Source organism: Oncorhynchus gorbuscha, unplaced genomic scaffold (assembly GCF_021184085.1).
Source record: "Oncorhynchus gorbuscha isolate QuinsamMale2020 ecotype Even-year unplaced genomic scaffold, OgorEven_v1.0 Un_scaffold_460, whole genome shotgun sequence".
Classification (NCBI taxonomy): Eukaryota; Metazoa; Chordata; class Actinopteri; order Salmoniformes; family Salmonidae; genus Oncorhynchus; species Oncorhynchus gorbuscha.
In genome coordinates, this window is record NW_025745298.1 from 489,785 (window position 1) to 514,908 (window position 25,124).

A 25,124-nucleotide genomic window follows, 5' to 3' on the forward strand; every position below is an offset into this window, starting at 1 on the left:
TACTACGGACCACAACATGCGACATAGTAAGGACTAACATCTGGCCCTAACGCCTGAGCAAAGCATGCAGACATCTGGAGTCCCGAGAGGTGTTCCACAAGGGAAATAGTCTGCAAACATTAACTAACACATTCCACTTGTTCTGTGTTCCAGTCTGAGAAGGTAGTGTGCTGTGAACGTGTGTGTTTCTATTTCATGTTGTAAGAATAGAAATCAAAAAAAAAAAAGCCACAGTAATCCATACAAAAATGTGCTAATGTAACATTTAGGAATGTTCATTCAAATTGTTCAACTGAAATTGTTAACATGTTGGCCCTCAAACTGAACCCTTAATGAACCCACCTCTTATGTACGACAGTACTGAGATAAGGAGAGACCAACTTAGTATGACACATCTAGGGCACTAATAGTTTCCACATTTACACCTGTGTGTGTGTGTGTGTGTGTCTTACCTGTACCCCTGAGGGCAGGTGCAGGTGTATCCATCCACCTGGTCCACACACACCGCTCCATTCTGACAGTCCTGATCCTCACACTCATCATAGTTCACACTGCAGTCACCCCCCACGAAGCCTGGGGAACATACACATCTGGACACACACATGTAGAACATGAACATGTGTACCAGTGTGTGTGTGTGTGTGTGTGTGTGCGTCTGTGTGTAGTCACCTGGGGCCTGTAGTGGTGCTGCTGCAGGTAGAGTGTTGCTGACAGGGGTTTCTACCAGGAGAGCACACATCCTCCTCTTCCTCACACAACAGCCCTGAGAGAGAGAAGAGAGAGAGAGAGAGAGAGAGAGAGGAAAGAGTAGAGATTTAGTTTTAAATGATTATCAATTCAAAATTATCTTTATGAAAGTAATGTATCTACTCATCTATATATTATGTGCCAGTTGTTTTGTCTAAAGAATGTCCTGAGAGAATGTCTATAGAATGTCCTGAGAGAATGTCTATAGAATGTCCTGAGAGAATGTCTATAGAATATCCTGAGAGAATGTCTATAACATGTCTAGAGAGAATGTCTATAGAATGTCCTGAGAGAATGTCTAAAGAATGTCCTGAGAAATGTCTATAGAATATCCTGAGAGAATGTCTATAGAATGTCCTGAGAGAATGTCTATAGAATGTCCTGAGAGTATGTCTATAGAATATCCTGAGAGAATGTCTATAGAATATCCTGAGAGAATGTCTATAGAATATCCTGAGAGAATGTCTATAGAATATCCTGAGAGAATGTCTATAGAATATCCTGAGAGAATGTCTATAGAATATCCTGAGAGAATGTCTATAGAATATCCTGAGAGAATGTCTATAGAATATCCTGAGAGAATGTCTATAGAATATCCTGAGAGAATGTCTATAGAATATCCTGAGAGAATGTCTATAGAATATCCTGAGAGAATGTCTATAGAATATCCTGAGAGAATGTCTATAGAATATCCTGAGAGAATGTCTATAGAATGTCCTGAGAGAATGTCTATAGAATGTCCTGAGAGAATGTCTATAGAATATCCTGAGAGAATGTCTATAGAATATCCTGAGAGAATGTCTATAGAATATCCTGAGAGAATGTCTATAGAATATCCTGAGATAATGTCTATAGAATGTCCTGAGAGAATGTCTATAGAATATCCTGAGAGAATGTCTATAGAATGTCCTGAGAGAATGTCTATAACATGTCTAGAGAGAATGTCTATAGAATGTCCTGAGAGAATGTCTATAGAATGTCCTGAGAGAATGTCTATAGAATGTCCTGAGAGAATGTCTATAGAATGTCCTGAGGGAATGTCTAAAGAATGTCCTGAGAAAATGTCTATAACATGTCTAGAGAGAATGTCTATAGAATGTCCTGAGAGAATGTCTATAGAATGTCCTGAGAGAATGTCTATAACATGTCTAGAGAGAATGTCTATAGAATGTCCTGAGAGAATGTCTATAGAATGTCCTGAGATAATGTCTATAGAATATCCTGAGAGAATGTCTATAACATGTCTAGAGAGAATGTCTATAGAATGTCCTGAGAGAATGTCTATAGAATGTCCTGAGATAATGTCTATAGAATATCCTGAGAGAATGTCTATAACATGTCTAGAGAGAATGTCTATAGAATGTCCTGAGAGAATGTCTATAGAATATCCTGAGAGTATGTCTATAGAATGTCCTGAGAGAATGTCTATAGAATGTCCTGAGAGAATGTCTATAGAATGTCCTGAGAGAATGTCTATAGAATATCCTGAGAGAATGTCTATAGAATATCCTGAGAGAATGTCTATAGAATATCCTGAGATAATGTCTATAGAATATCCTGAGAGTATGTCTATAGAATATCCTGAGAGAATGTCTATAGAATATCCTGAGAGTATGTCTATAGAATGTCCTGAGAGAATGTCTATAGAATATCCTGAGATAATGTCTATAGAATATCCTGAGAGTATGTCTATAGAATATCCTGAGAGAATGTCTATAGAATATCCTGAGAGAATGTCTATAGAATATCCTGAGAGAATGTCTATAGAATATCCTGAGAGAATGTCTATAGAATATCCTGAGAGAATGTCTATAGAATATCCTGAGAGAATGTCTATAGAATATCCTGAGAGAATGTCTATAGAATATCCTGAGATAATGTCTATAGAATATCCTGAGAGAATGTCTATAACATGTCTAGAGAGAATGTCTATAGAATGTCCTGAGAGAATGTCTATAGAATATCCTGAGAGAATGTCTATAGAATGTCCTGAGAGAATGTCTATAGAATGTCCTGAGAGAATGTCTATAACATGTCTAGAGAGAATGTCTATAGAATGTCCTGAGAGAATGTCTATAGAATGTCCTGAGGGAATGTCTAAAGAATGTCCTGAGACAATGTCTATAACATGTCTAGAGAGAATGTCTATAGAATGTCCTGAGAGAATGTCTATAGAATGTCCTGAGAGAATGTCTATAACATGTCTAGAGAGAATGTCTATAGAATGTCCTGAGAGAATGTCTATAGAATGTCCTGAGAGAATGTCTATAGAATGTCGTGAGAGAATGTCTATAGAATGTCCTGAGATAATGTCTATAGAATGTCCTGAGAGAATGTCTATAACATGTCTAGAGAGAATGTCTATAGAATGTCCTGAGAGAATGTCTATAGAATGTCCTGAGAGAATGTCTATAGAATGTCCTGAGGGAATGTCTAAAGAATGTCCTGAGAAAATGTCTATAACATGTCTAGAGAGAATGTCTATAGAATGTCCTGAGAGAATGTCTATAACATGTCTAGAGGGAATGTCTAAAGAATGTCCTGAGAAAATGTCTATAACATGTCTAGAGAGAATGTCTATAGAATGTCCTGAGAGAATGTCTATAGAATGTCCTGAGAGAATGTCTATAGAATGTCCTGAGAGAATGTCTATAGAATGTCCTGAGAGAATGTCTATAGAATGTCCTGAGAGAATGTCTATAGAATGTCCTGAGAGAATGTCTATAGAATGTCCTGAGAGAATGTCTATAGAATGTCCTGAGAGAATGTCTATAGAATGTCCTGAGAGAATGTCTATAGAATGTCCTGAGAGAATGTCTATAGAATGTCCTGAGAGAATGTCTATAGAATGTCCTGAGAGAATGTCTATAGAATGTCATGAGAGAATGTCTATAGAATGTCCTGAGAGAATGTCTATAGAATGTCTAGAGAGAATGTCTTTAAATTGTCTAGAGAGATTGTCTTCCGTGCTTCTACACCTGCCTTGCTTTCTGTTTGGGGTTTTAGGCTGGGTTTCTGTACAGCACTTTGAGATATCAGCTGATGTACGAAGGGCTATATAAATACATTTGATTTGATTTGTCTAGAGAGAATGTCTTTAAAATGTCTAGAGAGAATGTCTTTAAAATGTCTAGAGAGAATGTCTTTAGAATGTCTAGAGAGAATGTCTTTAGAATGTCTAGAGAGAATGCCTAGAGAGAATGTTTTTAAAATGTCTACAGAGAATGTCTTTAGAATGTCTAGAGAGAATGTCTTTAGAATGTCTAGAGAGAATGTCAAGAGAGAATGTCTAGAGAGAATGTTTTTCAAATGTTTAGAGAGAATGTCTTTAGAATGTCTAGAGAGAATGCCTGGAGAGAATGTATTTAATATGTCTAGAGAGAATGTCTTTAGAATGTCTAGAGAGAATGTCTTTAGAATGTCTAGAGAGAATATCTTTAGAATGTCTAGAGAGAATATCTTTAGAATGTTTAGAGAGAATGTCTTTAGAATGTCTAGAGAGAATGCCTGGAGAGAATGTCTTTACAATGTCTAGAGAGAATGTCTTTAGAATGTCTAGAGAGAATGTCTTTAGAATGTCTAGAGAGAATGTCTTTAGAATGTCTAGAGAGAATGCTTTAGAATGTCTAGAGAGAATGTCTAGAGAGAATGCCTAGAGAAAATGTCTTTAGAATGTCTAGAGAGAATGCCTGGAGAGAATGTCTTTAAAATGTCTAGAGAGAATGTCTTTAGAATGTCTAGAGAGAATGCTTTAGAATGTCTAGAGAGAATGTCTAGAGAGAATGCCTAGAGAAAATGTCTTTAGAATGTCTAGAGAGAATGCCTGGAGAGAATGTCTTTAAAATGTCTAGAGAGAATGTCTTTAGAATGTCTAGAGAGAATGCTTTAGAATGTCTAGATAGAATGTCTAGAGAGAATGCCTAGAGAAAATGTCTTTAGAATGTCTAGAGAGAATGCCTGGAGAGAATGTCTTTAGAATGTCTAGAGAGAATGTCTTTAGAATGTCTAGAGAGAATGTCTAGAGAGAATGTCTTTAGAATGTCTAGAGAGAATGTCTTTAGAATGTCTAGAGAGAATGCTTTAGAATGTCTAGAGAGAATGTCTAGAGAAAATGTCTTTAGAATGTTTAGAGACAATGTCTAGAGAAAATGTCTTTAGAATGTTTAGAGAGAATGTCTAGAGAAAATGTCTAGAGAAAATGTCTAGAGAGAATGTCTTTAGAATGTTTAGAGAGAATGTTTAGAGATAATGTCTTTAGAATGTTTAGAGAGAATGTCTTTAGAATCTCCATGGAACATATCATACCAATGTAGAAGGGAGGACAGAAGCAGGTGTAGTTGCCTACTCCGTCCACACAGGTTGCACCATTCTCACATCCGTGGTCCTCACAGTCATCTACATCCACCTCACAGAACGATCCATGGAAACCCACCAGGCATGAACAACTAGAGAGGGGAAAGACTGGTCAGTGTGTGTTTATGTATGTGTGTGTGTGTGTGTGTAGGGGCGCAACTTTGGTTTTAGAACATCATTTAAAAAATGATAATTATCCAGTCAGATGAACATTCCAAACAGCCTACATGACCACTAGGAGGCATCCGCATGGTTCTAAAGCACACCGTTGCCTCTGTATTTAGTTTAAATACAGAGAGGGGGGGGGGATGCAATTTACAGAATGTTCTCACCGTCCGTAGCGAAAGTTGTGCCCTTGTGTGTGTGTGTGTGTATATGGGTGTGTTTATGTGTGTGTGTATATGGGTGTGTTTATGTGTGTGTATAGTGTGGGCCCAGTGTGTGTTTATGTGTGTGTATAGTGTGGGCCCAGTGTGTGTTTGTATATGTGTGTGTATAGTGTGGGCCCAGTGTGTGTTTGTATATGTGTGTGTGTAGTGTGGGCCCAGTGTGTGTTTGTATATGTGTGTGTGTAGTATGGGCCCAGTGTGTGTTTGTATATGTGTGTGTGTAGTGTGGGCCCAGTGTGTGTTTGTATATGTGTGTGTGTAGTGTGGGCCCAGTGTGTGTTTGTATATGTGTGTGTGTAGTTTGGGCCCAGTGTGTGTTTGTATATGTGTGTGTGTAGTGTGGGCCCAGTGTGTGTTTGTATATGTGTGTGTGTAGTGTGGGCCCAGTGTGTGTTTGTATATGTGTGTGTGTAGTGTGGGCCCAGTGTGTGTTTGTATATGTGTCTGTGTAGTGTGGGCCCAGTGTGTGTTTGTATATGTGTGTGTGTAGTGTGGGCCCAGTGTGTGTTTGTATATGTGTGTGTGTAGTGTGGGCCCAGTGTGTGTTTGTATATGTGTGTGTGTAGTGTGGGCCCAGTGTGTGTTTGTATATGTGTGTGTGTAGTGTGGGCCCAGTGTGTGTTTGTATATGTGTCTGTGTAGTGTGGGCCCAGTGTGTGTTTGTATATGTGTCTGTGTAGTGTGGGCCCAGTGTGTGTTTGTATATGTGTGTGTGTAGTGTGGGCCCAGTGTGTGTTTGTATATGTGTGTGTGTAGTGTGGGCCCAGTGTGTGTTTGTATATGTGTGTGTGTAGTGTGGGCCCAGTGTGTGTGTGTGTGTGTATATGTGCTACCTGAATCTCCTTGTCTGTTCGTCACTGATGCAGGTTCCTCCATTTGTGCATGGGTTACTGGCACACACATCCACTGGAGTCTCACAGTATTTACCCTGTAAAACACACACATATTCATTATATCTGTGGATTATATACATTACTATTTTCAATAGGGTATTCTCTACTATAATAATATATTTGAATACTATTTTCAATAGGGTATTCTCTACTATAATAATATATTTCAATAATATATTCAGTAGGGTATTCTCTACTATAACAATACATTTTATTACTATATTCAATAGGGTATTCTCTACTATAACAATACATTTTATTACTATATTCAGTAGGGTATTCTCTACTATAACAATACATTTTATTACTATATTCAATAGGGTATTCTCTACTATAACAATACATTTTATTCTGCTATGATTGGGGACAGTGGTGGGTTCTTACCGTGAAGCCGGGTGCACACACACATGTGTAGAGTTCTACAGGGTCAGACTGACACACACCGTGGTTCTGACAGGGCCCAGACACACACGGACTACACTTAGCCTGGACAGACGTCTCCACTGGACCTGGGGACGGAGAGAAGAACAATTGGAATTTGACTGGGGTCCCTACTAGCTGGTTCCATCTTTCTGGGGTCCCTACTAGCTGGTTCCATCTTTCTGGGGTCCCTACTAGCTGACAACATCTTTCTGGGGTCCCTACTAGCTGATGCCATCTTTCTGGGGTCCCTACTAGCTGGTTCCATCTTTCTGGGGTCCCTACTAGCTGGTTCCATCTTTCTGGGGTCCCTACTAGCTGACAACATCTTTCTGGGGTCCCTACTAGCTGATGCCATCTTTCTGGGGTCCCTACTAGCTGGTTCCATCTTTCTGGGGTCACTACTAGCGGGTTCCATCTTTCTGGGGTCCCTACTAGCTGACAACATCTTTCTGGGATCCCTACTAGCTGATGCCATCTTTCTGGGGTCCCTACTAGCTGGTTCCATCTTTCTGGGGTCCCTACTAGCTGGTTCCATCTTTCTGGGGTCCCTACTAGCTGGCTCCATCTTTCTGGGGTCCCTACTAGCTGGCTCCATCTTTCTGGGGTCCCTACTAGCTGGCTCCATCTTTCTGGGGTCCCTACTAGCTGACGCCATCTTTCTGGGGTCTCTACTAGCTGGCTCCATCTTTCTGGGGTCCCTACTAGCTGGCTCCATCTTTCTGGGGTCCCTACTAGCTGGCTCCATCTTTCTGGGGTCCCTACTAGCTAGTTCCATCTTTCTGGGGTCCCTACTAGCTGGTTCCATCTTTCTGGGGTCCAATGAAAATAAGAAGAGATTACCTTTCACTCCTCTTTCTATTGACTCTCATTATTGGGTTTTCTTTCCATTCCTCCTCCTGTACCTTTCTATTTTCTCACCCATTCTATCGCCATCTTCTATCCCTTCTTTTACACATCTCTCTCTCTTCCATCCCCTCCTCTTCACCTTACAAAAGTCAGCCCCCCTCCCTCCTCTCCCTTCCCTCTCTCCCTCCTCTCCCTTCCCTCTCTCCCTCCTCTCCCTTCCCTCTCTCCCTCCTCTCCCTTCCCTCTCTCCCTCCTCTCCCTTCCCTCCCTCCTCCTCCTCTCCCACCCTTACCCAGACATTCAAACTTGGTCTCAGGTGTGGTGAGCAGCAGTTTTCCCTCCATGCCCATTGGTCCGGCACAGCGGGCGATGCCAGGCTCCTTGTACCCACTCTTCACCCAGTCAGACAGCCAGCGCAGATGACAGTCACAGTAAAGGGGGTTGGCACCGATTGCCCTGGGGGTTAGAGGTCAAAGATCCGGGTGGAAGGATTAAGGTCAGTCGCTAAATTAATCAATTAGACTGACAGCCAATTCAGATGAAAGTCAGGTAGACAAGTACAGGCATGCTCTGAATGTGGTGTAATACTTTCAACTACCACAAGAGGGGGTCGTCTTGCCTCAAATACAGTTAAAGCTGCAATATGTAACTTTTTGGCCATTCTAATTGAAAGCAAGTCTAAGAACCAGGAAATATAAAAGCAATTTCTGCATAGTGCACCTTTAAGTTCCATCACTTTAACATGAGAGACTGAATAGGAAGGGAATCAGAGCATTTCTGTTGAAAGTTGTCATTGGATAGCAACCTGTTCTGGGGGCAGTTCCTCCACATGCAACACTATAATTAACCCCTGAAAGGATCTGTATCAAAAAAAACTAAATGTTTCTATTCAGTGATGTTGAATGTCTGGGAACCTCTGTGCCACCACATGTTATAGTACATCAATGGAACCAGATGTGTTAGTATGTGAGGTAGAGTATTACATTAATAACCCAGGCTAACCTGCTGTATCCCCTGTTTCTCTCTTTACTCTCAACACAAGGTCAACAGACATGGACCTCTGTAGTGACACGATCCCTCCCTCCCTTTCTCTCCTCCATCAATCCTTCACTACGACCCTTTTAGCTTGTCCCAGACAGGTCACGCTTCCTCGAACACACACACACACACACACACACACACACACACACACACACACACACACACACACACACACACACACACACACACACACACACACACACACACACACACACACACACACACACACACACACACACACACACACACACACACACACACACACACACTCAGTCATGCGTGTCTTTATTGCCAATCCAATACCATGCCCTCTGAATGGGAAAGCACTTGACTCTGACACAGATAGGAGAGGGTGCAGGCGGTCACTGCTAAGCGTGCTGAGTGGGATAATGTGCACACACACGGGACAAATACACACAGGAAACACACACTCACAGGTGAGACAGGGAGGCCACATCACTGAAGATCCCCTCCAGTAGTTCAGAGATGTCGTTACCATGAAGAGATCTGGGACAGAGAAACACAAAACATGTTATTATTAAGGCTCTGCGTGTGTGTATGTGCGTGTGTGTGTAGTATGCGTGTGTGAAGTGTGTGTGTGTGTGCGTGTGAGAGAGCGGGGGAGAGCGGGGGGTTCGGCCCTTCGGCCCTTACAGTAGTCTGAGAGAGCGGGGGGTTCGGCCCTTACAGTAGTCTGAGAGAGCGGGGGTTCTGAGCCCTTACAGTAGTCTGAGAGAGCGGGGGGGGGGTTTAGCCCTTACAGTAGTCTGAGAGAGCGGGGGGTTTAGCCCTTACAGTAGTCTGAGAGAGCGGGGGGTTTAGCCCTTACAGTAGTCTGAGAGAGCGGGGGGGTTTAGCCCTTACAGTAGTCTGAGAGAGCGGGGGGGTTCGGCCCTTACAGTAGTCTGAGAGAGCGGGGGGGTTCGGCCCTTACAGTAGTCTGAGAGAGCGGGGGGGTTCGGCCCTTACAGTAGTCTGAGAGAGCGGGGGGGTTTAGCCCTTACAGTAGTCTGAGAGAGCGTAGTCCAGCCAGGGCCAGAGGAGGGATGCAGCGTAGAGAGTTGTAACTCAGGATGCTGGAACACAAGAACACAGTCAGGAGAAGAACACACAGAGACACTTATTACATGATGAACATTCTACACTTCTAATATAACATTCTATGACAGTACACTAGTCTAGATACAGTGTGAGGATGAACATTCTACAGTTCTAAAATAACATTATATGACAGTACACTAGTCTAGATACAGTGTGAGGATGATGAACATTCTACAGTTCTAAAATAACATTCTATGACAGTACACTAGTCTAGATACAGTGTGAGGATGAACATTCTACAGTTCTATTATAACATTCTATGACAGTACACTAGTCTAGATACAGTGTGAGGATGAACATTCTACAGTTCTATTATAACATTCTATGACAGTACACTAGTCTAGATACAGTGTGAGGATGATGAACATTCTACAGTTCTAATATAACATTCTATGACAGTACACTAGTCTAGATACAGTGTTAGGATGAACATTCTACAGTTCTAATATAACATTCTATGACAGTACACTAGTCTAGATACAGTGTGAGGATGAACATTCTACAGTTCTAATATAACATTCTATGACAGTACACTAGTCTAGATACAGTGTGAGGATGAACATTCTACAGTTCTAATATAACATTCTATGACAGTACACTAGTCTAGATATAGTGTGAGGATTATGAACATTCTACAGTTCTAATATAACATTCTATGACAGTACACTAGTCTAGATACAGTGTGAGGATTATGAACATTCTACAGTTCTAATATAACATTCTATGACAGTACACTAGTCTAGATATAGTGTGAGGATTATGAACATTCTACAGTTCTAATATAACATTCTATGACAGTACACTAGTCTAGATACAGTGTGAGGATGAACATTCTACAGTTCTATTATAACATTCTATGACAGTACACTAGTCTAGATACACTAGTCTAGATACAGTGTGAGGATTATGAACATTCTACAGTTCTAATATAACATTCTATGACAGTACACTAGTCTAGATACAGTGCGAGGATTATGAACATTCTACAGTTCTAATATAACATTCTATGACAGTACACTAGTCTAGATACAGTGTGAGGATGATGAACATTCTACAGTTCTAATATAACATTCTATGACAGTACACTAGTCTAGATACAGTGTGAGGATGATGAACATTCTACAGTTCTAATATAACATTCTATGACAGTACACTAGTCTAGATACAGTGTGAGGATGATGAACATTCTACAGTTCTAATATAACATTCTATGACAGTACACTAGTCTAGATACAGTGTGAGGATGATGAACATTCTACAGTTCTATTATAACATTCTATGACAGTACACTAGTCTAGATACACTAGTCTAGATACAGTGTGAGGATTATGAACATTCTACAGTTCTAATATAACATTCTATGACAGTACACTAGTCTAGATACAGTGTGAGGATTATGAACATTCTACAGTTCTAATATAACATTCTATGACAGTACACTAGTCTAGATACAGTGTGAGGATTATGAACATTCTACAGTTCTAATATAACATTCTATGACAGTACACTAGTCTAGATACAGTGTGAGGATTATGAACATTCTACAGTTCTAATATAACATTCTATGACAGTACACTAGTCTAGATACAGTGTGAGGATTATGAACATTCTACAGTTCTAATATAACATTCTATGACAGTACACTAGTCTAGATACAGTGTGAGGATGAACATTCTACAGTTCTAATATAACATTCTATGACAGTACACTAGTCTAGATACACTAGTCTAGATACAGTCTAGATGAGGATTATGAACATTCTACAGTTCTAATATAACATTCTATGACAGTACACTAGTCTAGATACAGTGCGAGGATTATGAACATTCTACAGTTCTAATATAACATTCTATGACAGTACACTAGTCTAGATACAGTGTGAGGATGATGAACATTCTACAGTTCTAATATAACATTCTATGACAGTACACTAGTCTAGATACAGTGTGAGGATGATGAACATTCTACAGTTCTAATATAACATTCTATGACAGTACACTAGTCTAGATACAGTGTGAGGATGATGAACATTCTACAGTTCTAATATAACATTCTATGACAGTACACTAGTCTAGATACAGTGTGAGGATGATGAACATTCTACAGTTCTATTATAACATTCTATGACAGTACACTAGTCTAGATACACTAGTCTAGATACAGTGTGAGGATTATGAACATTCTACAGTTCTAATATAACATTCTATGACAGTACACTAGTCTAGATACAGTGTGAGGATTATGAACATTCTACAGTTCTAATATAACATTCTATGACAGTACACTAGTCTAGATACAGTGTGAGGATTATGAACATTCTACAGTTCTAATATAACATTCTATGACAGTACACTAGTCTAGATACAGTGTGAGGATTATGAACATTCTACAGTTCTAATATAACATTCTATGACAGTACACTAGTCTAGATACAGTGTGAGGATGATGAACATTCTACAGTTCTAATATAACATTCTATGACAGTACACTAGTCTAGATACAGTGTGAGGATTATGAACATTCTACAGTTCTAATATAACATTCTATGACAGTACACTAGTCTAGATACAGTGTGAGGATTATGAACATTCTACAGTTCTAATATAACATTCTATGACAGTACACTAGTCTAGATACAGTGTGAGGATGATGAACATTCTACAGTTCTAATATAACATTCTATGACAGTACACTAGTCTAGATACAGTGTGAGGATGAACATTCTACAGTTCTAATATAACATTCTATGACAGTACACTAGTCTAGATACAGTGTGAGGATGAACATTCTACAGTTCTAATATAACATTCTATGACAGTACACTAGTCTAGATATAGTGTGAGGATTATGAACATTCTACAGTTCTAATATAACATTCTATGACAGTACACTAGTCTAGATACAGTGTGAGGATTATGAACATTCTACAGTTCTAATATAACATTCTATGACAGTACACTAGTCTAGATATAGTGTGAGGATTATGAACATTCTACAGTTCTAATATAACATTCTATGACAGTACACTAGTCTAGATACAGTGTGAGGATGATGAACATTCTACAGTTCTAATATAACATTCTATGACAGTACACTAGTCTAGATACACTAGTCTAGATACAGTGTGAGGATTATGAACATTCTACAGTTCTATTATAACATTCTATGACAGTACACTAGTCTAGATACACTAGTCTAGATACAGTGTGAGGATTATGAACATTCTACAGTTCTAATATAACATTCTATGACAGTACACTAGTCTAGATACAGTGTGAGGATTATGAACATTCTACAGTTCTAATATAACATTCTATGACAGTACACTAGTCTGGATACAGTGTGAGGATGATGAACATTCTACAGTTCTAATATAACATTCTATGACAGTACACTAGTCTAGATACAGTGTGAGGATCATGAACATTCTACAGTTCTAATATAACATTCTATGACAGTACACTAGTCTAGATACAGTGTGAGGATGATGAACATTCTACAGTTCTAATATAACATTCTATGACAGTACACTAGTCTAGATACAGTGTGAGGATGATGAACATTCTACAGTTCTAATATAACATTCTATGACAGTACACTAGTCTAGATACAGTGTGAGGATGATGAACATTCTACAGTTCTAATATAACATTCTATGACAGTACACTAGTCTAGATACAGTGTGAGGATGATTAACATTCTACAGTTCTAATATAACATTCTATGACAGTACACTAGTCTAGATACAGTGTGAGGATGATGAACATTCTACAGTTCTAATATAACATTCTATGACAGTACACTAGTCTAGATACAGTGTGAGGATGATGAACATGAGGAGAAGTATTTTCAATAGAAAACATATATTGTTGTTTAACCTTTTTTGTTCTTCAGATAATTGTCTTCTGATTAATTATTGTGTGTTTGTTTTTGTGTGTGTGTGTGTGTGTGTGTGTGTGTGTGTGTGTGTGTGTGTGTGTGTGTGTGTGTGTGTGTGTGTGTGTGTGTGTGTGTGTGTGTGTGTGTGTGTGTGTGTGTGTGTGTGTGTGTGTGTGTGTGTGTGTGTGTGTGTAAGACTCACAGGGTGGTGAGTTGGCTCATATTGGAGAAGGAGGAGTCAGACAGGGAGCTGATTCTGTTGTTACTCAGATCTCTGGAACAGCAAGGGTTAAAAACAACCACTACTTAAACATAATGACTTTCTGTTAAAAACAACCAACACTGAAACATAATGACTTTCTGTTTAAAAAAAAACAACACTTAAACATAATGACTTTCTGTTAAAAACAACCAACACTTAAACATAATGACTTTCTGTTAAAAACAACCAACACATTAGTTATCTACAGTTATCCAGTTAGATCCACATAGTGCCATTCGGGAAGTATTCAGACCCTTTCAATTTTTCCACATTTTGTTACGGAAAAGACATATTCTAAAATTTATAAAATATATATATTTCCTCGCAATCTACACACAATACCCTGTGATGACAAAATTAAAATAGTTTTTAGATTTATTTTCAAATTATTTTATTTGATTTATTTTTAAGTATTCAGACCGTTTGCTATGAGATTCCAAATTGAGCTCAGCTGCATCCTGTTTTCATTGATCATCCTTGATATGTTTCTATAATTTGATTGAAGTCCACCTGTGGTAAATTCAATTGATTGGACATGATTTGGAAAGGCACACACCTGTCTATATAAGGTCCCACAGTTGACAGTGCATGTCAGAGCAAAAACCAAGCCATGAGGTTGAAAGAATTGTCCGTAGAGCTCTGAGACAGGATTGTTTCAAGGCACAGATCTGGGGAAGGCTAACAAAAATTTATGCAGCATTGAAGGTCCCCAAGAACACAGTGGCCTGCATCATTCTTAAATGGAAGAAGTTTGGAACCACCAAGACTCTTCCTAGAGCTGGCCACCCAGCCAAACTGAGCAATCTGGGGAGAAGGGCCTTGGTCAGGGAGGTGACCAAGAACCCGATGTTCACTCTGACAGAGCTCCTCTGTGGAGATGGGATAACATTCCAGAAGGACAACCATCTCTGCAGCATTCTACCGAACAGGTCATTATGGTAGAGTGGCCAGACAGAAGCCACTCCTTAGTAAAAGTCACATGAAAGTCAGCTTGGAGTTTGCCAAAAGGCACCTAAAGGATTCTCAGACAACGAGAAACAAGATTCTCTGGTCTAATGAAACCAAGATTGAACTATTTGGCCTGAATGCCAAGCATCACGTCTGGAGGAAACCTGGAACCATCCCTACGGTGAAGCATGGTGGTGGCAGCATCATGCTGTGGGGATGTTTTTCAGCGGCAGGGACTGGGAGACTCTGGAGAGACCTGAAAATATCTGTGCAGCAACGCTCCCCATCCAACCTAACAGCGCTTAAGAGGATCTGTAGAGAGGAATGGGAGAAACTCCCCAAATACATACCCCAAAAGACTGGAGGCTGTAATCGCTGCCAAATGTGTTTCAACAAAGTACTGCGTAAAGGATCTGAATACTTATGTAAATTTGATATTTCCGTTTTTTGCTTTGTCATTTTGGGGTATTGTGTCTAGATTGATGAGGGGGGGAAACGATTTAATCAATTTTAGAATACGGCTGGAACGTAACAAAATGTGGAAAAAGTCAAGGGGTCTGAATACTTTCTGAATGCACTGTAGTCTGTGTCCAAGTTAAATGGCACCCTATCCCCTTTATAGGGCACTTCTTTTGACCAGAGCCTGGGCAATTGTCAAAAGTGGTGCACTACATAGGGAATGAGGTGCCATCTGAGACGTATCCATCCTGTTAATGCAGTTTAATACCCATCATCAGACACTCAGCAGCAACCCTCCTCCTATACACTTCATATCCCATCTCAACAGAATAAAGGCTTTTTGTGTCAAATGGAGGTGTTAAGTGAATAACCATTAACCCACTCTAGTCTATCAGAGGTAGCTATGAGCTGGTGGATTGTGGATTGGATAATGCTGTTATTGACTGAAGTGGAGTCAAGTGCAGAGCAGGCTCCATATCGCCACCTGGTGGTCATGGTTACACATTGGACTGTAGAGAAACCACTAGAACAGTTCTGGTCCTAGAGAGCTACATTGTGCACGTGTTTTTGTTCCAGCACAGCTCTAAAACAACCGATTAAGCTAATGAAGGTCTGTTGTGCTGGGTTGTAAACAGAAACCTGTACACCTGTAAACCTGGACAACTACAAATATCTGGGTGTCTGGTTAGACTGTAAACCTGGACAACTACAAATACCTGGGTGTCTGGTTAGACTGTAAACCTGGACAACTATAAATACCTAGGTGTCTGGTTAGACTGTAAACCTGGACAACTACAAATCAAATCAAATCAAATTTATTTATATAGCCCTTCGTACATCAGCTGATATCTCAAAGTGCTGTACAGAAACCCAGCCTAAAACCCCAAACAGCAAACAATGCAGGTGTAAAAGCACGGTGGCTAGGAAAAACTCCCTAGAAAGGCCAAAACCTAGGAAGAAACCTAGAGAGGAACCGGGCTATGTGGGGTGGCCAGTCCTCTTCTGGCTGTGCCGGGTAGAGATTATAACAGAACATGACCAAGATGTTCAAATGTTCATAAATGACCAGCATGGTCAAATAATAATAAGGCAGAACAGTTGAAACTGGAGCAGCAGCACAGTCAGGTGGACTGGGGACAGCAAGGAGCCATCATGTCAGGTAGTCCTGGGGCACGGTCCTAGGGCTCAGGTCCTCCGAGAGAGAGAAAGAAAGAGAGAATTAGAGAGAGCATATGTGGGGTGGCCAGTCCTCTTCTGGCTGTGCCGGGTGGAGATTATAACAGAACGGGTATACAAATACCTGGGTGTCTGGTTAGACTGTAAACCTGGACAACTACAAATACCTGGGTGTCTGGTTAGACTGTAAACCTGGACAACTACAAATACCTGGGTGTCTGGTTAGACTGTAAACCTGGAAAACTATAAAGACCTAGGTGTCTGGTTAGACTGTAAACCTGGACAACTACAAATACCTGGGTGTCTGGTTAGACTGTAAACCTGGACAACTATAAATACCTGGGTGTCTGGTTAGACTGTAAACCTGGACAACTACAAATACCTGGGTGTCTGGTTAGACTGTAAACCTGGAAAACTATAAAGACCTAGGTGTCTGGTTAGACTGTAAACCTGGAAAACTACAAATACCTGGGTGTCTGGTTAGACTGTAAACCTGGACAACTACAAATACCTGGGTGTCTGGTTATACTGTAAACCTGGAAAACTATAAAGACCTAGGTGTCTGGTTAGACTGTAAACCTGGACACCTATAAATACCTAGGTGTCTGGTTAGACTGTAAACCTGGACAACTACAAATACCTGGGTGTCTGGTTAGACTGTAAACCTGGACATCTATAAATACCTAGGTGTCTGGTTAGACTGTAAACCTGGACAACTATAAAGACCTGGGTGTCTGGTTAGACTGTAAAACTGGAAAACTATAAAGACCTAGGTGTCTGGTTAGACTGTAAACCTGGAAAACTATAAATACCTAGGTGTCTGGTTAGACTGTAAACTCTGGACCAGACTCACATTAAATCTCCTGTCATGTTTGGATTGTCTTGTCAACCTTTCCAACTGTTCAAATACCTGGGTGTCTGGTTAGACTGTAAACCTGGACAACTATAAATACCTCTATCGTTCCGTTCTGCTCCCAGACTGTTCCTATTCCCCTAATCAATCATTTAAATTCCCACCTGGGTCCTTTTCTGATTAGACTGTAAACCTGGACAACTATAAATACCTGGGTGTTTGTGTATCAACCCTGTCGTGTCGTGGTTGGGTCTCTGGTTCAAGACTGTAAACCTGGAAAACTATAAATACCTGGGTGTCTGGTTAGACTGTAAACCTGGAAAACTATAAATACCTGTCTGGATAGACTGTAAACCTGGACAACTACAAAAGACTCTGGGTGTCTGGTCATTCACCTGCAAACCTGGATCAACTACAAAATGGACCTAGGACTGGTTAGACTGTAAACCTGGACAACTACAAATACCTGGAATTGTCTGGTTAGACTGTAAACCTGGAAAACTATAAAGACCTAGGTGTCTGGTTAGACTGTAAACCTGGAAAACACAAATACTAGACTGTAAAACCCACCTTGTTATACCTGGGTGTCTGGTTATACTGTAAACCTGGAAAACTAAAAGACCTAGGAGACTGGAAACCTTGCCACCTATAAATACCTAGGTGTCTGGTTGGGGCACAGACTGGGAAACCTGAGTGTACTACAAATATCTGAACTTTAAAGGGTGTCTGGGTTTTTGAGACTGTAAACCTGGACATCTATAAATACCTAGGTGTCTGGATTACTGTAAACCTGGACCTACAAATACCTGGGTGTCTGGTTAGACTGTAAACCTGGAAAACTAAGACCTAGGTGTCTGGTTAGACTGTAAACCTGGAAAACTATAAAGACCTAGGTGTCTGGTTAGACTGTAAAACTGGAAAACTATAAATACCTAGGTGTTGAGCCCATGACTGTAAACCTGGGAAAACTATAAATACCTAGGTGTCTGGTTAGACTGTAAACTCTCCTTCCAGACTCACATTAAGCATCTCCAATCCAAAATTAAATCTAGAATCTGCTTCCTATTTTGCATCAAAGCATCCTTCACTCATGCTGCCAAACATACCCTCGTAAAACTGACCATCCTACCGATCCTCATGTTTGCCTTGGATGTCATTTACAAAATAGCCTCCAACACTCTACTCAACAAACTGGATGCAGTCTATCACAGTGCCATACGTTTTGTCACCAAAGCTAATATACTACCCACCATTGCGACCTGTATGCTCCTGGAGCGTTGGCTGGCCCTCGCTTCATACTCCTGTTTGTTCGCCAAACCCACTGGCTCCAGGTCATCTACAAGGCCGCCATAGCAGCACCCACCTGTAGCACGCACTCCAGCAGGTATATCTCTCTAGTCACCCCCAAAGCCAATTCTTTCTTTGGCCGCCTTCCCTTCCAGTTCTCTGCTGCCAATGACTGGAACGAACTGCAAAAATCACTGAAGCTGGAGACTCATATCTCTCTCACTAGCTATAAGCACCAGCTGTCGGAGCAGCTCACAGATCACTGCATCTGTACATAGCCCATCTGTAAATAGCCCATCCAACTACCTCATCCCCACACTGTATTTATTTATTTATCTTGCTCCTTTGCACCCCAGTATCTCTACTTGCACATTAATCTCTGCACATCTACCATTCCAGTGTTTAATTGCTATATTCTAATTACTTCACCACCATGGCCTATTTATTGCCTATTTATTCACCACCATGGCCTATTATACCTCCCTTATCCTACCTCATTTGCACATACTGTATATAGCCTTTTTGTACTGTATTATTGACTGTATGTTGGTTTATTCCATGTGTAACTCTGTGTTGTTGTTTGTGTCGCACTGCTTTGCTTTATCTTGGCCAGGTCGCAGTTGTAAATGAGAACTTGTTCTCAACTTGCTACCTGGTTAAATAAAGGTGAAATACAATGAATAAAACACTCTGTAGGGACCAGGACCATGGTTGGTGACCTCTAGGGCACAGTACACCTTTGTACAGTACAGTATCAGTGAGAGGATCAGTAACACAGTCATGGGGACCTAAGCCCAGGAACACCACTGACCATGCAGTAACAGACACAGTAACAGACAGTAATGGTTAACTCACAACAGACACACTAACAGACAGTAGTGGTTAACTCATAACAGACACAACAGACACACTAACAGACAGTAATGGTTAACTCACACCAGCTGCAGGTGTTTGAAGGTGGACAGTTCCCTGGGCACCATGCTGAACTGGTTCCCATCCAGATACCTGAGAGGAGGAAGAGGAAGAGGAGGAGGAGGAGGAGGAAGAGGAGGAGGAGGAGGACACTGTGGTTAAAGTAACTAAGTTATTAGTTATTAGTCAGTAAGCCTTGTCCTAGCCAGAACAGACTACAGGGTTATACCTACCTATTAGTCAGTAAGCCTTGTCCTAGCCAGAACAGACTACAGGGTTATACCTACCTATTAGTCATTAAGCCTTGTCCTAGCCAGAACAGACTACAGGGTTATACCTACCTATTAGTCATTAAGCCTTGTCCTAGCTTCAGAACAGACTACAGGGTTATACCTACCATGGCCTATTAGTCAGTAAGCCTTGTCCTAGCCAGAACAGACTACAGGGTTATACCTTTTTGTATTAGTCAGTAAGCCTTGTCCTAGCCAGAACAGACTCTGGGTTATACCTTTTAGTCAGTAAGCCTTGTCCTTGCCAGAACAGACTATATGAGAACTTGTTATACCTACCTATTAGTCAGTAAGCCTTAATGAGTAAAACACTCTGTCCTAGTACAGTAGAACAGACTACAGGGTTATACCTACCTATTAGTCAGTAAGCCTTGTCCTAGCCAGAACAGACTATAGGGTTATACCTACCTAACAGTCAGTAAGCCTTGTCCTAGCCAGAACAGACTAACAGGGTTATACCTACCTATTAGTCAGTAAGCACTTGTCCTAGCCAGAACAGACTACAGGGTTATACCTACCTATTAGCTCAGGTGTTTGAAGCCTTGTCCTAGGGAACAGACTAAGGGTTATACCTACCTATTAGTCAGTAAGCCTTGTCCTAGCCAGAACAGACTACAGTGGTTATACCTTATTAGTTATTAGTCAGTAAGCCTTGTCCTAGCCAGAACAGACTACAGGGTTATACCTACCTATTAGTCAGTAAGCCTTGTCCTAGCCAGAACAGACTACAGGGTTATACCTACCTATTAGTCAGTAAGCCTTGTCCTAGCCAGAACAGACTACAGGGTTATACCTACCTATTAGTCAGTAAGCCTTGTCCTAGCCAGAACAGACTATAGGGTTATACCTACCTATTACACAGGTACTACGTTATATAACTAAGTGCTAACTGGTGAACTGAGTATTTAAGAAAAGTGTATTCCAGATCTCTAAGCCCTAACCCCAAGCACCCTTCCCTTTGTCTCCTGACCTCTAACCCCAGTCTGTGACTTACAGTTCAGTGACGTTGCGGGGCAACCCCTTGGGCAGGGCCTGGAGGTGCTTGTTACTACAGCGGACCACCGTCTCTGTACAGGTACACTCACTGGGACACTGAGGACGAGCTACACAGCTACTCTCCTCCAATACTGCACCTGGGAGAGAAGGGAGACTACTTGAAATATTTTGAAATGTAATATACTTCTATCAATGAAATGATAAAATCTCTGTGTCCTTGTGTGTGATGTGTGTTTCTGCGTGAGTCCGTGCGTGTGTGTGTGTGCGTGTGTGTGAGTCCGTGCGTGTGTGTGTGCGTGTGTGTGTGTGTGTCGTACCGTCGTCGCAGCGGAAGTCTGGTGCTGCTACGTCCTGTAGTGGGATCTCTCTGAGGAAGGAGGGGCTCTGGCAGCGAGGGTTCCCCGTTACGATTCGTCTAGAACGAAGCCACGCCCCCAACCACGCCAGACGAGGTGCTTGTTACTACAGCGGACCACCGTGTACAGGTACACTCACTGGGACACTGAGGACGAGCTACACAGCTACTCTCCTCCAGTCACAGTTAAACGGGTTGGCCAACAGGTTCCTGAGGGAGGGAGGAAGAAAGAGGTGGGGGAAGAGAGAGAAGTGGAGGTTAGAGAGAGGTGGGGTTAAGAGAGAGAGGTGGGGTTAAGAGAGAGAGGTGGGGTTAAGAGAGAGAGGTGGGGTTAAGAGAGAGAGGTGGGGGGAGAGAGAAAGGTGGGGGGAGAGAGAGGTGGGGGGAGAGAGAAAGGTGGGGGGAGAGAGAGAGGTGGGGGAGAGAGAAAGGTGGGGGGAGAGAGAAAGGTGGGGAGGAGAGAGAAAGGTGGGGGAAGAGAGAGAAGTGGAGGTTAGAGAGAGGTGGGGTTAAGAGAGAGAGGTGGGGTTAAGAGAGAGAGGTGGGGTTAAGAGAGAGAGGTGGGGGGAGAGAGAAAGGTGGGGGGAGAGAGAGAGGTGGGGGGAGAGAGAGGTGGAGGGAAATAGGGGGAGAGAAAGAGAGCGAGTGTGAGAGATAAAGAGAGGCGGTCAGTCTACAACAGAGTTCTTAAACTTTTCAAGGATGATTTGTGAATGTGTGTATGTGTGTCTTACAGTGTAGAGAGGTTGGGCAGTGTGTCGAAGGCCCCAGGCATTATGGTGTGGAGCTGGTTGTCATAGAGAGACAACAGGCGGACGTTGGTCAGACCAGTGAAGCTGCCGTTATGGATACAGCTGATACGGTTGTTCCTCAACATCCTACAACACACAGAGAGACACTGTAGTCATTGGTGAAGACAGCATTTTATATTGATGACGACAATTATCCTTCAAGACTTTTGGGTTGACCAGTTTCATTATTGCAATAATTAAATCGATATTAAATAAAGATGATTGTTTGAAGAAATGACAAAGTCTCACTCAGTATGAATTTCCACGGCAAATAGCAATAAGGCACATCGGGGGTTTGTGGTATATGGCCAATATACCACAGCTAAGGATTGTGTCCAGGCACTCCGCAGTGCGTCGTGCGTAAGAACAGCCCTTAGCTGTGCTATTTTTGGCCATATACCACACCTCCTCAGGCCTTATTACTTAAATAATTGATGATAATAATTATGATTAAGATGAAAATGGTGACTATGAAAACGATGATGATCATGATGATGATCATGATAATGGTGATGATGATAATGACGATGGCAATGGTAATTATAATAATTGTAATGATAATGATGATAATTACAATGATAATGCTGATGATGATGATATGCTGCAGTAGTTTATGTGTTGGGGGGCTCGGGTCAGTCTGTTATATCTGGAGTACTTCTCCTGTCTTATCCTGTGTCCTGTGTGAATTTAAGTATGCTCCCTCTAATTCCCTCTCTCTTTCTCTTCTCTCGGACCTGAGCCCTAGGACCATGCATCAGGACTACCTGGCCTGATGACTCCTTGCTGTCCCCAGTCCACCTGGTTGTGCTGCTGATCCTGTTTCAACTGTTCTACATCTGCATTCCTTGCTGTTTGGGGTTTTAGGTTGGGTTTCTGTATAAACACTTTTTTGACATCGACTGATGTAAAAAGGGCTTTATAAATACATTTGATTGATTGATGATAATAATGATCATGATGCTGATAATAATGATGATGATAATGATGAAGGTGCTAACTCACAGCATGCGGACGCCGCCCATGCCCCTGAACATGGTCCCTCTGACAGAGTCCAAGAGATTGGCTGTCAGGTGGAGCTCCATGACAGACCCCGCCCCATCAAACACTCCGTCCTCGATCTCTGAGATCTTGTTGTTGCTAAGGTTACTGAAAAACATGGATTATGCTGGTTACAAACAACAAACCAATGGTCAACTGAATTATCCAATAACATACAAGACACGTGGACTTTTATGGTTACTAATGAATAGATATAAATTCCTTTTAGATATTGGTCTGAAATATTATGCCTTGTTACACCTCATCAGCAGTTACACTATGTTTATTAATTATATTATTATTATTATTCAAATGTTAATGAATATATGTCATGAACTAATACCCCCAAAAAATCAACAATGGTGGTTAACTTAAAACTTCAGAAGTAAATTGAGAGAGCGTACATTTTCTTGAGCTGAGAGAGGGTCTTGAAGACGCCGGTGGCTTCCAGCACTGAGATGTCATTGTTGTTGAGACGCCTGAGACGGGAGGAGAAAACTGTCAGAGAACAGACAGAAAGCAGCAATAGATGACAGTATACTGTGTGTGTGTCCTTACAGCTCGGTGGTAGAGGCAGGTAGGTGTTGGGGGAACTTGGTGAGACGGAGGTTAGAACAGTCCACTACGTTGGCTTCACAGCGACAGCAGGACACACTGGCTTACTGTTACACTCATTATTCAGAGGACAACACATTCACCACACACAGAACACACTGTACACATAGAACACACTTACACTCATTATTCAGACGGGTGTCTTCTGTACCTGAACACATTCACCACACACAGAACACACTGTATTATCACATAGAACACACTGTATTATCACATAGAACACACCGTATTATCACATAGAACACACTGTATTATCACATAGAACACACTGTATTATCACATAGAACACACTGTATTATCACATAGAACACACTGTATTATATCACAGAACACACTGTATTATCACATAGAACACACTGTATTATCACATAGAGAACACACTGTATTATCACATAGAACACACTGTATTATCACATAGAACACACTGTATTATCACATAGAACACACTGTATTATCACATAGAACACACTGTATTATCACATAGAACACACTGTATTATCACACAGAACACACTGTATTATCACATGTAGAACACCGTATTATCACATAGAACACACTGTATTATCACATAGAACACACTGTATTATCACATAGAACACACTGTATTATCACATAGAACACACTGTATTATCACATAGAACACACTGTATTGTCACATACAACACACTGTATTAACACTGAACACACTGTATTATCACATAGAACTGTATTATCACATAGAACTCACCGTATGATCACATAGAACTCACCGTATGATCACATAGAACATACCGTATATCACATAGAACTCACCGTATTATCACACAGAACACACTGTTTACATACCACCACAGACTGGCTGGCACTAAGACAGCATTGAATGAGCTGTATTCTGTCAAAAGCAAACAAGAAAACGTTTACCCAGAGGCGACGCTTCTAGTGGCTGGGGACTTTAATGCAGGGAAACTTAAATCTGTTTTACCAAATTTCTATCAGCATGTTAAATGTGCAACCAGAGGGGGAAAAAAACTCTGGCCCACCTTTACTCCACACACAGAGACGCCTACAAAGCTCTACCTCGCCCTCCATTTGGCAAATCTGACCATAATTATATCCTCCTGATTCCTGCTTAAAAGCAAAAATTAAAGCAGGAAACACCAGTGAAAAAAGTAATAAGATGAAGCAGATGCTAAGCTACAGGACTGTTTTTCTAGCACAGACTGGAATATGTTCTGGGATTCCTCAGATGGCATTGAGGAGTACATCACATCAGTCATTGGCTTCAACAATAAGTGCATCGATGATGTCGTCCCCACAGTGACCGTACGTACATACCCCAACCAGAAGCCATGGGTTACAGGCAACATCTGCACTGAGCTAAAGGCTAGAGCTGCCGCTTTCAAGGAGCAGGACTCTAACCCGGAAGCTTAAAAGAAATCCTGCTATGCCCTCCGTCGAACCATCAAACAGGCAAAGTATCAATACAGGACT

The 25,124-nt window shown here is 41.2% G+C and overlaps 1 pseudogene; it reads right to left on the reverse strand.

Moving 5' to 3' along the window:
• Window positions 1-25,124, reverse strand: part of LOC124018283 — a 142,446-nt pseudogene that overhangs the window by 12,633 nt on the left and 104,689 nt on the right.